Source organism: Triticum dicoccoides, chromosome 6B (assembly GCF_002162155.2).
Source record: "Triticum dicoccoides isolate Atlit2015 ecotype Zavitan chromosome 6B, WEW_v2.0, whole genome shotgun sequence".
Lineage (NCBI taxonomy): Eukaryota > Viridiplantae > Streptophyta > Magnoliopsida > Poales > Poaceae > Triticum > Triticum dicoccoides.
In genome coordinates this window covers 27147847-27163331 of record NC_041391.1, presented here as the reverse complement: position 1 = coordinate 27163331, position 15485 = coordinate 27147847, and the positions used below count along the sequence as shown (strand labels likewise).

General features: G+C 47.8%; 1 pseudogene; it reads right to left on the bottom strand.

Moving 5' to 3' along the window:
• Nucleotides 1–15485, bottom strand: part of LOC119320614 — a 30875-nt pseudogene that overhangs the window by 14507 nt on the left and 883 nt on the right.

Genomic DNA, 15485 nt, shown 5'->3' with positions numbered 1-15485 from the left:
GTCCGGATCAGTGTCAAAGCTTGCATCGACGTAACCATTTACGACTAGCTCTTTGTCACCTCCATATACGAGAAACATATCCTTAGTCCTTTTCAGGTATTTCAGGATGTTCTTGACCGCTGTCCAGTGATCCACTCCTGGATTACTTTGGTACCTACCTGCCAAGCTTATTGCTAAGCATACGTCAGGTCTGGTACACAGCATTGCATACATGATAGAGCCTATGGCTGAAGCATAGGGAACATCTTTCATTTTCTCTCTATCTTCTGCTGTGGTCGGGCATTGAGTTTGACTCAACTTCACACCTTGTAGCACAGGCAAGAATCCTTTCTTTGCCTGATCCATTTTGAACTTTTTCAAAATTTTGTCAAGGTATGTACTTTGTGAAAGTCCTATTAAGCGTCTTGATCTATCTCTATAGATCTTGATGCCCAATATGTAAGCAGCTTGACCGAGGTCTTTCATAGAAAAACTTTTATTCAAGTATCCCTTTATGCTATCCAGAAATTCTATATCATTTCCAATTAATAATATGTCATCAACATATAAAACTAGAAATGCTACAGAGCTCCCACTCACTTTCTTGTAAATACAGGCTTCTCCAAAAGTCTGTATAAAACCATATGCTTTGATCACACTATCAAAACGTTTATTCCAACTCCGAGATGCTTGCACCAGTCCATAAATGGAACGTTGGAGCTTGCACACTTTGTCAGCACCTTTTGGATCAACAAAACCTTCAGGTTGCATCATATACAACTCTTCTTCTAGAAATCCATTCAAGAATGCAGTTTTGACATCCATTTGCCAAATTTCATAATCATGAAATGCAGCAATAGCCAACATGATTCGGACAGACTTAAGCATCGCTACGGGTGAGAAAGTCTCATCATAGTCAACCCCTTGAACTTGTCGAAAACCTTTTGCAACAAGTCGAGCTTTGTAGACAGTAACATTACCATCAGCGTCAGTCTTCTTCTTAAAGATCCATTTATTCTCAATGGCTTGCCGATCATCGGGCAAGTCAACCAAAGTCCATACTTTGTTTTCATACATGGATCCTATCTCAGATTTCATGGCCTCTAGCCATTTTGCGGAATCTGGGCTTATCATCGCTTCCTCATAGTTCCTAGGTTCATCATGGTCTAGTAACATGACTTCCAGAATAGGATTTCCGTACCACTCTGGTGCGGATCTTACTCTGGTAGACCTACGAGGTTCAGTAGAAACTTGATCTGAAGTTTCATGATCAATATCATTAACTTCCTCACTAATTGGTGTAGTTGTCACAGGAACCGGTTCTTGTGATGAACTACTTTCCAATAAGGGAGTAGATACAGTTATCTCATCAAGTTCTACTTTCCTCCCACTCACTTCTTTCGAGAGAAACTCCTTCTCTAGAAAGGATCCGATTTTAGCAACGAAAATCTTGCCTTCAGATCTGTGATAGAAGGTGTACCCAATTGTCTCCTTTGGGTATCCTATGAAGACACATTTCTCCGATTTGGGTTCGAGCTTATCTGGTTGAAGTTTCTTCACATAAGCATCGCAGCCCCAAACTTTGAGAAACGACAACTTTGGTTTCTCGCCAAACCACAGTTCATAAGGTGTCGTCTCAACGGATTTTGATGGTGCCCTATTTAACGTGAATGCGGCCGTCTCTAAAGCATAACCCCAAAACGATAGCGGTAAATCGGTAAGAGACATCATAGATCGCACCATATCAAGTAAAGTACGATTACGATGTTCGGACACACCATTTCGCTGTGGTGTTCCAGGTGGCGTGAGTTGCGAAACTATTCCACATTGTTTCAAATGTAAACCAAACTCGTAACTCAAATATTCTCCTCCACGATCAGATCGTAGAAACTTTATTTTCTTGTTACGATGATTTTCTACTTCACTCTGAAATTCTTTGAACTTTTCAAATGTTTCAGACTTGTGCTTCATCAAGTAGATATACCCATATCTGCTCAAATCATCTGTGAAGGTGAGGAAATAACGATATCCGCCACGAGCCTCAACATTCATCGGACCACATACATCTGTATGTATGATTTCCAACAAATCTGTTTCTCTCTCCATAGATCCGGAGAACGGTGTTTTGGTCATCTTGCCCATGAGGCATGGTTCGCAAGTACCAAGTGATTCATAATCAAGTGATTCCAAAAGTCCATCAGTATGGAGTTTCTTCATGCGTTTTACACCGATATGACCTAAACGGCAGTGCCACAAATATGTTGCACTATCATTATCAACTCTGCATCTTTTGGTTTCAACATTATGAATATGTGTATCACTACTATCGAGATTTAATAAAAATAGACCACTCTTCAAGGGTGCATGACCATAAAAGATATTACTCATATAAATAGAACAACCATTATTCTCTGATTTAAATGATTAACCGTCTCGCATTAAACAAGATCCAGATATAATGTTCATGCTCAACGCAGGCACCAAATAACAATTATTCAGGTCTAAAACTAATCCCGATGGTAGATGTAGAGGTAGCGTGCCGACCGCGATCACATCGACTTTGGAACCATTTCCCACGCGCATCGTCACCTCGTCCTTAGCTAATCTTCGCTTAATCCGTAGTCCCTGTTTCGAGTTGCAAATGTTAGCAACAGAACCAGTATTAAATACCCAGGTGCCTGCGAGCATTAGTAAGGTACACATCAATAACATGTATATCACATATACCTTTGTTCACTTTGCCATCCTTCTTATCCGCCAAATACTTGGGGCAGTTTCGCTTCCAGTGTCCAGTCTGCTTGCAGTAGAAGCACTCAGTTTTAGGCTTAGGTCCAGACTTGGGTTTCTTCACTTGAGCAGCAACTTGTTTGCCGTTCCTTTTGAAGTTCCCCTTCTTCTTCCCTTTGCCCCTTTTCTTGAAACCAGTGGTCTTGTTGACCATCAACACTTGATGCTCCTTTTTGATTTCTACCTCCGCGGCTTTCAGCATCGCGAAGAGCTCGGGAATAGTCTTGTTCATCCCTTGCATATTATAGTTCATCACAAAGCTCTTGTAGCTTGGTGGCAGTGATTGGAGAATTCTGTCAATGACGCTATCATCCGGAAGATTAACTCCCAGTTGAATCAAGTGATTATTATACCCAGACATTTTGAGTATATGCTCACTGACAGAACTGTTCTCCTCCATTTTGCAGCTGTAGAACTTATTGGAGACTTCATATCTCTCAATCCGGGCATTTGCTTGAAATATTAACTTCAACTCCTGGAACATCTCATATGCCCCATGACGTTTAAAACGTCGTTGAAGACCCGGTTCTAAGCCGTAAAGCATGGCACACTGAACTATAGAGTAGTCATCAGCTTTGCTCTGCCAGACGTTCTTAACGTCGTCAGTTGCATCAGCAGCAGGCCTGGCACCCAGCGGTGCTTCCAGGACGTAACTCTTCTGTGCAGCAATGAGGATAATCCTCAGGTTACGGACCCAGTCCGTGTAATTGCTACCATCATCTTTCAACTTTGCTTTCTCAAGGAACGCATTAAAATTCAACGGAACAACAGCACGAGCCATCTATCTACAAACAAACATAGACAAGCAAAATACTATCAAGTACTAAGTTCATGGTAAATTTAAGTTCAATTAATCATATTACTAAAGAACTCCCACTTAGACAGACATCTCTCTAGTCATCTAAGTGATTACGTGATCCAAATCAACTAAACCATGTCCGATCATCACGTGAGATGGAGTAGTTTCAATGGTGAACATCTCTATGTTGATCATATCTACTATATGATTCACGCTCGACCTTTCGGTCCCCGTGTTCCGAGGCCATATCTGTATATGCTAGGCTCGTCAAGTATAACCTGAGTATTCTGCGTGTGCAACTGTTTTGCACCCGTTGTATTTGAACGTAGAGCCTATCACACCCGATCATCATGTGGTGTCTCAGCACGAAGAACTTTCGCAACGGTGCATACTCAGGGAGAACACTTCTTGATAATTAGTGAGAGATCATCTTAAAATGCTACCGTCAATCAAAGCAAGATAAGATGCATAAAGGATAAACATCACATGCAATCAATATAAGTGATATGATATGGCCATCATCATCTTGTGCTTGTGATCTCCATCTTCGAAGCACCGTCGTGATCACCATCGTCACCGGCGCGACACCTTGATCTCCATCGTAGCATCGTTGTCGTTACGCCATCTATTGCTTCTACGACTATCGCTACCGCTTAGTGATAAAGTAAAGCAATTACAGGGCGTTTGCATTTCATACAATAAAGCGACAACCATATGGCTCCTGCCAGTTGCCGATAACTTCGGTTACAAAACATGATCATCTCATACAATAAAATATAGCATCATGTCTTGGCCATATCACATCACAACATGCCCTGCAAAAACAAGTTAGACGTCATCTACTTTGTTGTTGCAAATTTTACGTGGCTGCTCAGGGCTTAAGCAAGAACCAATCTCACCTACGCATCAAAACCACAATGATAGTTTGTCAAATAGACTCTGTTTTAACCTTCACAAGGACCGGGCGTAGCCACACTCGGTTCAACTAAAGTGAGAGAGACAGACACCCGCCAGCCACCTTTAAGCACGAGTGCTCGTAACGGTGAAACCAGTCTCGCGTAAGCGTACGCGTAATGTCGGTCCGGGCCGCTTCATCTCACAATACCACTGAACCAAAGTATGACATGCTGGTAGGCAGTATGACTTATATCGTCCACAACTCACTTGTGTTCTACTCGTGCATATAACATCAATGCATAAAACCTAGGCTCTGATGCCACTGTTGGGGAACGTAGTAATTTCAAAAAATTTCCTACGCACACGCAAGATCATGGTGATGATACAGCAACGAGGGGAGAGTGTCGTCTACGTACCCTCGTAGACCGAAGCGGAAGCGTTGACGCAACGTAGAGGAAGTAGTCGTACGTCCTCCGGTTCAACCGATCCAAGTACCGTTACTCCGGCACCTCCGAGTTCTTGACACGCGTACAGCTCGATGACGCACCCTCGATCTCCGATCCAGCAGAGGCGCCGAGGGGGAGTTCCGTCAGCACGATGGCGTGGTGATGATCTTGATGTTCTCCTGTTGCAGGGCTTTGCCTAAGCACCGCTACAATATGACCGAGGCGTAATATCATGGAGGGGGGCACCGCACACGGCTAAGAAACGATCAATGATCAACTTGTGTGTTCTAGGGTGCCCCCCTACCCCCGTATATAAAGGAGGGAGGGAGGAGGTGGCCGGCCCTAGGGGGGGCGCGCCATGAGGAGGGGGAAACCTACTCCAAGTAGGTTTCCCTCTCTTTTCCTTATCTTATTTGGAGGGGGAAGGAAAGAGTACTAGTATTAGGAAGTAGTACTAGTAGTAGTAATAGGAAGAGGGGGAAGGAGAAAGGAAAGGGGGGGCCGGCCCCCCTCCCCAATTCGGATTGGGCTTGGGGGGGGGCGCCCCCCTCCCTTGCTCCTTCTCTCTTCCTCCTACATGGGCCCAATAAGGCCCATATACCTCCCGGGGGGTTCCGGTAACCTCCCGGGGCTCCAAACTTCTCCGGAACCTTTCCGGTGTCCAAATATATCCGTCCAATATATCAATCTTTATGTCTCGACCATTTCGAGACTCCTCGTCATGTCCGTAATCATATCCGGGACTCCGAACAACCTTCGGTACATCAAAATACATAAACTCATAATATAACTGTCATCGAAACCTTAAGCGTGCGGACCCTACGGTTCGAGAACGATGTAGACATGACTGAGACACATCTCTGGTCAATAACCAATAGCGGGACCTGGATGCCCATATTGGTTCCTACATATTCTACGAAGATCTTTATCGGTCAAACCGCATAACAACATACGTTGTTCCCTTTGTCATCGGTATGTTACTTGTCTGAGATTCGATCGTCGGTATCCAATACCTAGTTCAATCTCGTTATCGACAAGTCTCTTTACTCGTTCTGTAATACTTCATCTTATAACTAACTCATTAGTTACATGCTTGCAAGGCTTAGGTGATGAGCATTGCCGAGAGGGCCCAGAGATACCTCTCCGACAATCGGAGTGACAAAACCTAATCTCGAATTATGCTAACTCAACATGTACCTTCGGAGACACCTGTAGTACTCCTTTATAATCACCCAGTTACGTTGTGACGTTTGGTAGTACCCAAAGTGTTCCTCCAGTAAACGGGAGTTACACAATTCTCATAGTTACAGGAACATGTATAAGTCATGAAGGAAGCAATAGCAGAATACTAAACGATCAAGTGCTAAGCTAACGGGATGGGTCATGTCAATCACCTCATTCTCATAATGATGTGATCCCATTAATCAAATGACAACACATGTTAATGGTTAGGAAACATAACCATCTTTGATTAATGAGCTAGTCAAGTAGAGGCATACTAGTGACTATATGTTTGTCTATGTATTCGCACATGTATCATGTTTCCGGTTAATACAATTCTAGCATGAGTAATAAACATTTATCATGATATGAGGAAATAAATAATAACTTTATTATTGCCTCTAGGGCATATTTCCTTCAGAACCCTCAGAGGGAAACTGACAGGGACGTCCTTTACCTGATGAGCCGGATAAGGTTGCTGGCTCATTCCGGACTGACCATGATCAAGGTCATGGCCATATGCATTACGTGAGGGGTGCAGCCGCTTCAATACAGAGGCCACCCCATGTGGGATTTCAACGGGGAGGACGACGCCACCCGGTGCGGTCGTAAGGGGCCAGATTCGGCGGCCACTTTAACGAGAATCTTATCCGCTTTGTACAAGGGAGAAGAAGAAGAATTCCTCCGTGCCAACCCGGAGGGCGGATTCTCCATGTACAATCCACCAAGTTGGGTGAGCGAACACTTTCACTTGCCTACCCGCTTTCGAAATTCCCGTAGTTGAGTACTTAGTCTAGCAATGTTAAACGCAGGAGCTGCGCCAGACTGTGAAGGAGATAAACAGCCCTCCTCCACAACCCGAGGACCCGGAACGGTCCCTCGATCCGGACTCCCAAGAGGACCCGGACTAATGTGTGGAGTTAATCGACGGGGTGTTTCATCAATTGAGTAAGGACAATGCCTTAGTGGCCATTACGGCCGACTATCCCGGACTACTTCCAGCCTCAAAGGTAACCGAGACCGAAGTCCCAGTATTCTCAAGGAGATCTATCCATGCTTTATCTTGCATGTTGTGAACTAATAGTGTTTCGTTTCGCAGGGTAATTCCTTGAGGCGGAAGGCCGAGCCCGCGGTGGGCAGCCAACAAGGACCGCTGAAGCCAGGCAGGCCAAAAAGAAGTGCGGACCAGATCGAGATTCCGGCGCAACGGTACGGCGTGCAAACTTAACGCCTAGGGTTTATGCCCTTGAGTCTTACTAACGCTCATGATTTTCTTAGAAAGAAGAGAGCCCGCCGGACTATATCCGCCGGCCAAGGTTCAAGGCCGGGTCCAGAAGCGGAGACGGACACGGGGCGCGCCTCTGGCGTTCCTCCGACAGAGGACGCCGATGGGCTATCTGCCACCAATTCAGAGGTGGAGAGTGCTCTGAACCACAGGCGTCACCAGACTATTCTTCGTGACGCATGTTTTTCCCCAGAGGCATTGGACGCCTTTAATACAGGAGATGCGTATCTCCGTGACGCTCAAAATGGTCTAGCCAGAGCCATAGAGCAGTATGTAAAAGACATACAGGTGAGTAAAATTGAAGGTTATATATGTCAGTAGCCCCCGAGACTTGAAACAGTGAAGATAACTGTTTTAAGGATCATGTGCTATGCAGTGTCTTACAAAGAAGAATACGCAACTATCCCAGGAGCTTGAAGAGTGCAAGGCCCAACTCGAGGCCGCACTGGCCACTTCAGAAAATGCCAAGGGGACGCCCTCAGGTAATATATGCTTCGAAAGATAATTCTGTTATGAAGTGCGGCAGGTGCGCAACCTTGACGATAATAGTGCAGATGGGGCCGGAGTAAATCCGGAGAAGCAACAACTCCTACGCCAACTAAAGGCTGGCGAGAGCGTGCTGACGAGGGTGAGGCAAGAGAAGAACAAACTTCAAGACGCCAATACCCAGCTGGGCGAGGAACTAAAGGATGTTCGTATTTAGCTGTCTGCTTCCGTAAAGGAGAATCGGCGACTTCGACGCGATATTTTTAGTAAGTGCTTGAACGAATCTTCGAAAAAAGAATTTGGTGAGGAAGTCGATTGACAGAGCCATGTATGTAGGTCTGCTGACAGGTCGTCCTGCAGAGGAAATGCCCGGTTCAATGGGAGACCTTCTTCCCGAGCTGTTGCAACTGCACGAACGAGTTCGGCAGGCAATGCAGAGCGTCATTCAGGCTATGTGGCCATCCCTCTCCATGCCCGAAGGCCTTGGGGAGCTTACAAAGAAGCTGGAGGGAGTGCGGCAGCGCTTCCGGTTGTGGAAGATATCGGCCTGCCGTCAAGGTGCCAGGGAGGCCTGGGCCATGGTGAAGACTCGGTACATGAAGGCTGACCCAAACCACATGGCCGAGGTCGGCCCTATGGGTCCTGACGGAAAGGAGATCCCTGTCAGCTTAGTATATGGCCAGGTAGAGCTGGCTGCAAAGTATTCCCAACAGGACTGTAAATTAGACCGCCTGTTGGATGGTATTGAAGAAGAATATACCGAGTCGGATTGACTCTGTAATTGAAAATGACATGAAAAATGCCTTCTAGCCGGATTGTAGATCGTTTTTCATTGCGGACCTTTTCGCTTCGACCTCTGTACCCTATAGTCCGGAGTGAGTCCGAATACCCTCTCGATTATGTAAGAACCGGGGCATGCATGGAGATAAGGCATAGGGGTCATAATTGCTTTAGCAGACAAGTGCCCAACTAGTTATGTTATATTACATGGTTAGTAAGAAACATCTTCTAGGGAGAATAGTTCCGTTAGGGGTTCCTTTCCCTAGGGGCATGCCCTAAAGTGCATGTCCGAACTACTAAAAAGAGCAGAAAAGCATCTGGGGGCAGATAAATAAACACGAAAGATCATCTTTTAGTTCACCGACCGAATATTCCCTTAAGAACGCTAGCTTTCGGCTTCACCCAGTCTGAGGTACACATCCGGCTGACCCGGCAGTAACAATCACAAAGGTGCTCCCTTTACCACCTAGCCGAACGAACGGGCATGTAGGGGTAAGCACAGGAGCCAGGCAACCCAGCTTGGCCAAAACTTAAGTCATATCGATGCATATAATGGTGTGTAAAAGGCTCATGCGGAAGTGTCACACATGTTTTGGGCATGAGGCCCATTTTATATAAACTTCTGATAAGGAAGCTCCCAGGTATGATGAGCGCTGGTGGCGCGTCAGGTATGTGCGAACAACGCACATGCAAGCCCTTAAGGGCTTGGGAGAAAAAAGATAGGGAGAGGGAGTGAAATCGCGGACAGCTAATGTGAAAAAATAAAAATAAAAATAAAAAGGGGTCGGAGGAAGGAGACGAACACGGAGTCCGGCGCTAGGCGTAGAATCTTCGTAGGTGTGCTGCGTTCCATGGGTTCGGCTCGAGTCGGTTGTCCGATGCGTTGCGCAGACGGTACGCTCCACCAGTCAGTACTTGGTCGATTATGAAAGGACCCTCCCATTTGGGCTTTAGTTTGTCCTTTTTCTTGTCCGGCAGGCGCAGAACTAGTTCGCCAACGTTATAAGTTTTGGCCCGTACTTCTCTGCTTTGATATCTTCAAGTCTGCTGTTGATAGAATGCGGAACGAGCTTTTGCCATGTCGCACTCCTCCTCCAATGCGTCCAAGCTGTCCTGCCAATCGAGCTCGGCTTCTCTTTATTCGTACATGCGCACTCGAGGTGAGTCATGAATTATGTCGCATGGCAGTACTGCCTCTGCGCCGTATACCATAAAAAATGGTGTGAATCCGGTAGTGCGATTCGGCGTGGTCCGCAGCCTCCAGAGTACGGAGTCGAGCTCCTCTACCCAGTGCATGTTAGATTCCTTGAGGGATCGCACTAGTCTGGGTTTGATGCCGCTCATAATGAGACTGTTGGCTCGCTCGACTTGACCATTGGTTTGAGGGTGGTAGACTGAAGCATAGTCGAGCTTAATGCCCATGTTTTTGCACCAGAGTTTAACTTCATCGGTCGTGAAGTTTGTGCCGTTGTCAGTTATGATGCTGTGGGGGACGCCGTAACGGTGTACGACCCCGGATATGAAGTCTATCACCGGTCCGGATTCGACCGTCTTTACAGGTTTGGCCTCTATCCATTTGGTGAATTTGTCCACCATGACCAGTAGATATTTTTGCTTGTGGGTTCCTCCTTTAAGGGGTCCAACCATGTCAAGCCTCCAGACCGTAAAAGGCCAGGTAATGGGTATAGTTTGTAGGGTGGTAGGTGGCATGTGGCTTTGGTTGGCGAATAACTGGCAACCAACGCATTGCTGCACTAAGTCGTGAGCGTCTGCCCGGGCCGTTAGCCAATAAAATCCGGTACGGAAGGCCTTGCTTACAAGGGCCCGGGCTGCGGCATGGTGCCTGCCGTGTCCGGCATGAATTTCAGCCAGAAGGTCTCGCCCTTCCTCTTCGAAGATACACCTTTGAAGGACTCCGGTTGTGCTTTTCTTATAAAGCTCTCCCTCGTGGACTTTGTAGGCTTTAGATCGCCGCACTATGCAGCGGGCCTCGTTTTGGTCCTCGGGGAGTTCCTGCCTAGTTAGGTAGGCTAGGAATGGTTCTGTCCACGGGGCAATGACTGCCATTATTGTGTGGGCTGACGGCGTTGTTTCGTTGGCGGAGCCACCAACTGTGTCAGAGTGTTCAGTGAAGGGCAGTGTGGTTGTGTCCGGGCTATTGTTTCCGGACTCTCCCTCCCATGATACGGATGGCTTGAACAACCTCTCTAGGAAGATGTTGGGAGGGACGGCATCGTGCTTGGCGCCAATGCGTGCCAACACGTCTGCTGCCTGGTTATTCTCCCGGGCTATGTGATGAAATTCGAGCCCCTCAAACCGAGCTGACATCTTTAAGATGGCGTTGCGATAAGCTGCCATTTTCGGATCCTTGGCGTCAAAGTCTCCATTTATTTGGGATATTGCAATGTTTGAATCCCTGCGGACCTCTAGGCGCTAAATGCCCATGGAGACTGCCATCCGGAGACCATGTAAAATGGGCTCGTATTCGGCTGCCTTGTTGGAATCCGTGTACATTATCTGAAGTACGTATTGGACTATATCTCCAGTTGGGGACGTCAGAACGATGCCAGCCTCCAGTCTAGCCAACATTTTGGAGCCGTCGAAGTGCATGATCCAGTTGGAGTATGCGTCGTACTCTTTAGAGAGCTCGGCTTCAGTCCATTCGGCGATGAAGTTGGCCAAAACCTGCGACTTAATAGCTCGCCTTGGCTTGTAAGTTATGTCGAACGGGAGGAGCTCGATGGCCCATTTGGCAATCCGGCCCATTGCATCGCGGTTGTTTATAATATCATTAAGAGATACTTTGGATGCCACTTTTATTGAACACTCTTGAAAATAGTGTCGCAGCTTCCGGGATGCCATGAACACCGCGTATGCTATCTTTTGATAATATGGGTACCGTGACTTGCATGGAGTTAGGACAGTTGACACGTAGTAAACTGGTTTTTGTAGAGGGAACTTGTGTCCGTCCGTTTCTCGTTCGACGACGAGCACCGCGCTTACAACTTGATGGGTTGCCGCGATGTATAACAGCATTGGTTCGCCCGTGTTGGGCGCGGCCAGGACCGGATTTGTTGCAAGTATGGATTTTATTTCTTCGAGTCCGGCCGTGGCGGCATCCGTCCACTCGAAGTGTTCGGTGCACCGCAGGAGGCGATAGAGGGGTAATGCCTTTTCTCCTAAGCGGGAGATAAAGCAACTTAGAGCCGCCACGCATCCTGTCAATTTTTGTATTTGTTTGAGGTCTTTTGGGGTATCCAATTGTGACAGAGCTCGGATCTTAGCTGGGTTTGCTTCAATTCCTCTATCGGATACTATGAAGCCCAAGAGCTTTCCGGCTGGTACGCCAAAAACGCATTTTTCTGGGTTGAGCTTAATGTCATATGTTCGGAGATTGTCGAACGTGAGCCTCAAGTCGTCTACTAGAGTATCGACGTGTTTGGTTTTGACGACCACGTCATCTACATACGCTTCAACTGTTTTGCCGATCTGGTTGGCCAGGCATGTCTGAATCATGCGATGATATGTTGCGCTGGCGTTTTTGAGCCCGAAGGGCATCGTGTTGAAGCAGAATGGGCCGTATGGGGTGATGAATGCCGTTGCGGCTTGGTCTGACTCTGCCATCTTGATTTGGTGGTAGCCAGAGTATGCATCGAGCAAACACAATGAGTCGTGTCCTGCGGTGGCGTCGATGATTTGATCAATTCAGGGGAGTGGGAAAGGATCATTTGGGCAGGCCTTATTTAGGTCTTTGAAATCGACACATAGGCGCCACGATTTGTCCTTCTTTGGTACCATCACCAAGTTTGCTAGCCAGTCCGGATGTTTTATATCTCTGATGAATCCGGCTTCCAGTAGTTTTGCTAGCTCCTCTCCCATGGCTTGTCTCTTGGGTTCGGAGAAACGCCGTAGAGTCTGTTTAACGGGCTTAAACCCTTTTAGGATGTTCAGGCTATGCTCAGCCAGCCTGCGTGGGATTCCTGGCATGTCTGAAGGGTGCCAGGCGAAAATGTCCCAATTTTCTCGCAGGAATTCTCTGAGTGCGGCGTCTACATCGGGTTTTAGTTGTGCCTCGATGGAGGCTGTTTTTGTGGGGTCCGTTGGATGGACTTGGAATTTGACTATTTTGTCCGCTGGTTTGAAAGAGGTGGACTTGGATCTCTTATCTAGTATCACATTGTCCCTGTCCACCGTGGAGCGCAACGCAGTTAGTTCCTCGGCCGCTAGGGCCTCGGATAATGCCTCCAGGGCCAGTGTGGCTGTCTTGTTTTCGGCGCGGAGCGCTGTGTCCGGATCACTTGCAAGAGTGATGATTCCGTTGGGTCCAGGCATTTTGAGCTTCATGTACCCATAATGGGGTATGGCTTTAAAAATTGTAAATGCTTCCCGCCTAGCAGAGCGTGGTATCCGCTGCTGAACGGGGCCACTTGGAATGTGAACTCCTCGAATATGTATTTATCCGGCGTGCCGAACACCACATCCAGTGTGATTTTTCCTGAATATCATGCTTCCCGTCTTGGTATTATTCCTCTAAAGGTTGTGTTGCTTCGCTCAATGCGGCTCCGGTCTATTTCCATTTTTCGCAGGGTTTCCTCGGAGATGAGGTTAAGTCCGCTGCCGCCGTCCATGAGTACCTGTGTAAGTCGGAAGCCGTCCACTATCGGACTGAGGACCAATACGGCTGGTGCTCGGGCTGTCCGGAATTTAGGTTCGTCACTGGCATTAAAGGTAATAGTCGTGCCACTCCATGGGTTTATTGTTGCTACTTGGTAGACTTCGGTAAGGTTGCGGAGCGTTCGTTTCCTCGCATTGTTTGATGCGAAGGTCTCGAAGACTGTCGACACCGTACTGGCGTTTCTTGGGAGGTGTTCTTCGGGTTCTGGAGTTAGAAGCTCCTCGCCACTTCTCGCCACCTGCCGGAGTATCCAACATGCTCTAAGGCTGTGAGTTGGTGTGACTTCCCCTGAACTATGAATTTTACAGGGTCCATTGTGCCATCCCTCCAGTACGGTCCCATACCCTATAGAGGGTTTTTGTTTTTTGATGTTTGGCTCAGATGCCTGGTGATAATGCGCCCTTTTGTTTCGGACTCGTGTTGTATTCAGGGCCGGATTGTCCCAAAATTTATCTTCAGTTTTTCTGAGCGCTTTCTGTCGCACAGTACTTTCGTACTATGGATGTCAAGTCGGCGAAGCATGTAATTTCGCGGCGACTTATGGCGTTGAGGATTCCGATGTCCGTGCAGTTGTTACAGAAAAATGAAATTGCTACTTTATCACGGCAGTCCCTTATCCTGTTCATAACCAGGAGGAATCTGGCCCAATAGTGGTGTACTGTTTCCCCGGGCTCTTGCCGTATTTGGGATAAATCCCTAATAGTTGGGTGGGCAGGTGGATTTAAATCCGGAACCTTGCCCGATATAAGATTCAGGGGCCAAGAAGTTTCCGAATTCGGAAGCTTGCTTTCTTGGACATTATTCAATAAATCAGGCCTGCTGCCTGACTTTAGGTTCAGGGCTTGGGCGACATCCTCCCCTCCGCGGGTGTCCGGCTTGGAGGGGTCGGGAATCCGGACACATCTGGTCCTTAGGGCGGGCGAAGATTTGCCGCATTGTTCTTCCACCACTTCAACATGGTGGGTGACCTGGGGAGAGTCAGTCTCTCTCTGATCGGGTTTAAGCCCAATCTGGTCGTAATCTGTAGCGACTCCCAGGGCAGCAATGTGATCCAAGAGCTCATTCAGAGAAGAGAGCTCCGTCGGATCTAACTGCTCGGCGAGCTCCGAGCTGATGTGGAGATTGCTTTCGATGGCCCGAGAGGTCATCGTCGGCGCGGCGGCCGAACAGGCGGTCATCAAAAAACTGCCTAGCCGGAGAGTTTGGCCGACAACCAAAACTCCTTTAGCAATAGCGCCGTCTTTAAAGACGGGGTGCGACATCCTTCCTGACGGTGACGACACAGAGGAACTCTCAATGAAAGCACCAATGTCGGTGTCAAAACCGGCGGATCTCGGGTAGGGGGTCCCGAACTGTGCGTCTAGGCGGATGGTAACAGGAGACAAGGGACACGATGTTTTTACCCAGGTTCGGGCCCTCTCGATGGAGGTAAAACCCTACTCCTGCTTGATTAATATTGATGATATGGATAGTACAAGAGTGGATCTACGACGAGATCAGAGAGGCTAAACCCTAGAAGCTAGCCTATGGTATGATTGTTGTTCGTCCTACGGACTAAAACTCTCCAGTTTATATAGACACCAGAGAGGGCTAGGGTTACACATAGTCGGTTACAATGGGAGGAGATCTTCATATCGTATCGCCAAGCTTGCCTTCCACGCAAAGGAAAGTCCCCTCCGGACACGGGACGGAGTCTTCAATCTTGTATCTTCATAGTCCGGGAGTCCGGCCGAAAGTCATAGTCCGGCCATCCGGACACCCCCTAATCCAGGACTCCCTCAGCAGCCACGATATGTTGGATGGGATGGGGTCTCCGAGATTGTTCCTCCAAAGTTTCAGAAGGGCAAGCTCTGTAAGCGCAGCGGTGTCGAGCCCGCCTGAGAGATCGAGTCCCGAGAGATTTAGCCCCTTGACCACACCATTGATGTTGCAGAACACGCCTACCCAATCACATACCGGCATGGCTCGGGTCTAGTCAGATATCGCGGTCGCTTCGACGAGACTAGCCTTCCATGCTAGAAGGGCATCAGCCTCCGAGGGCACCACGACAACCGTCGTCACGGAGATGGCGGCCGTCAGCAGGAAGAGCGCATCAGTACCGGCGAGATGCACTTGCATTGTTCTTCGAAT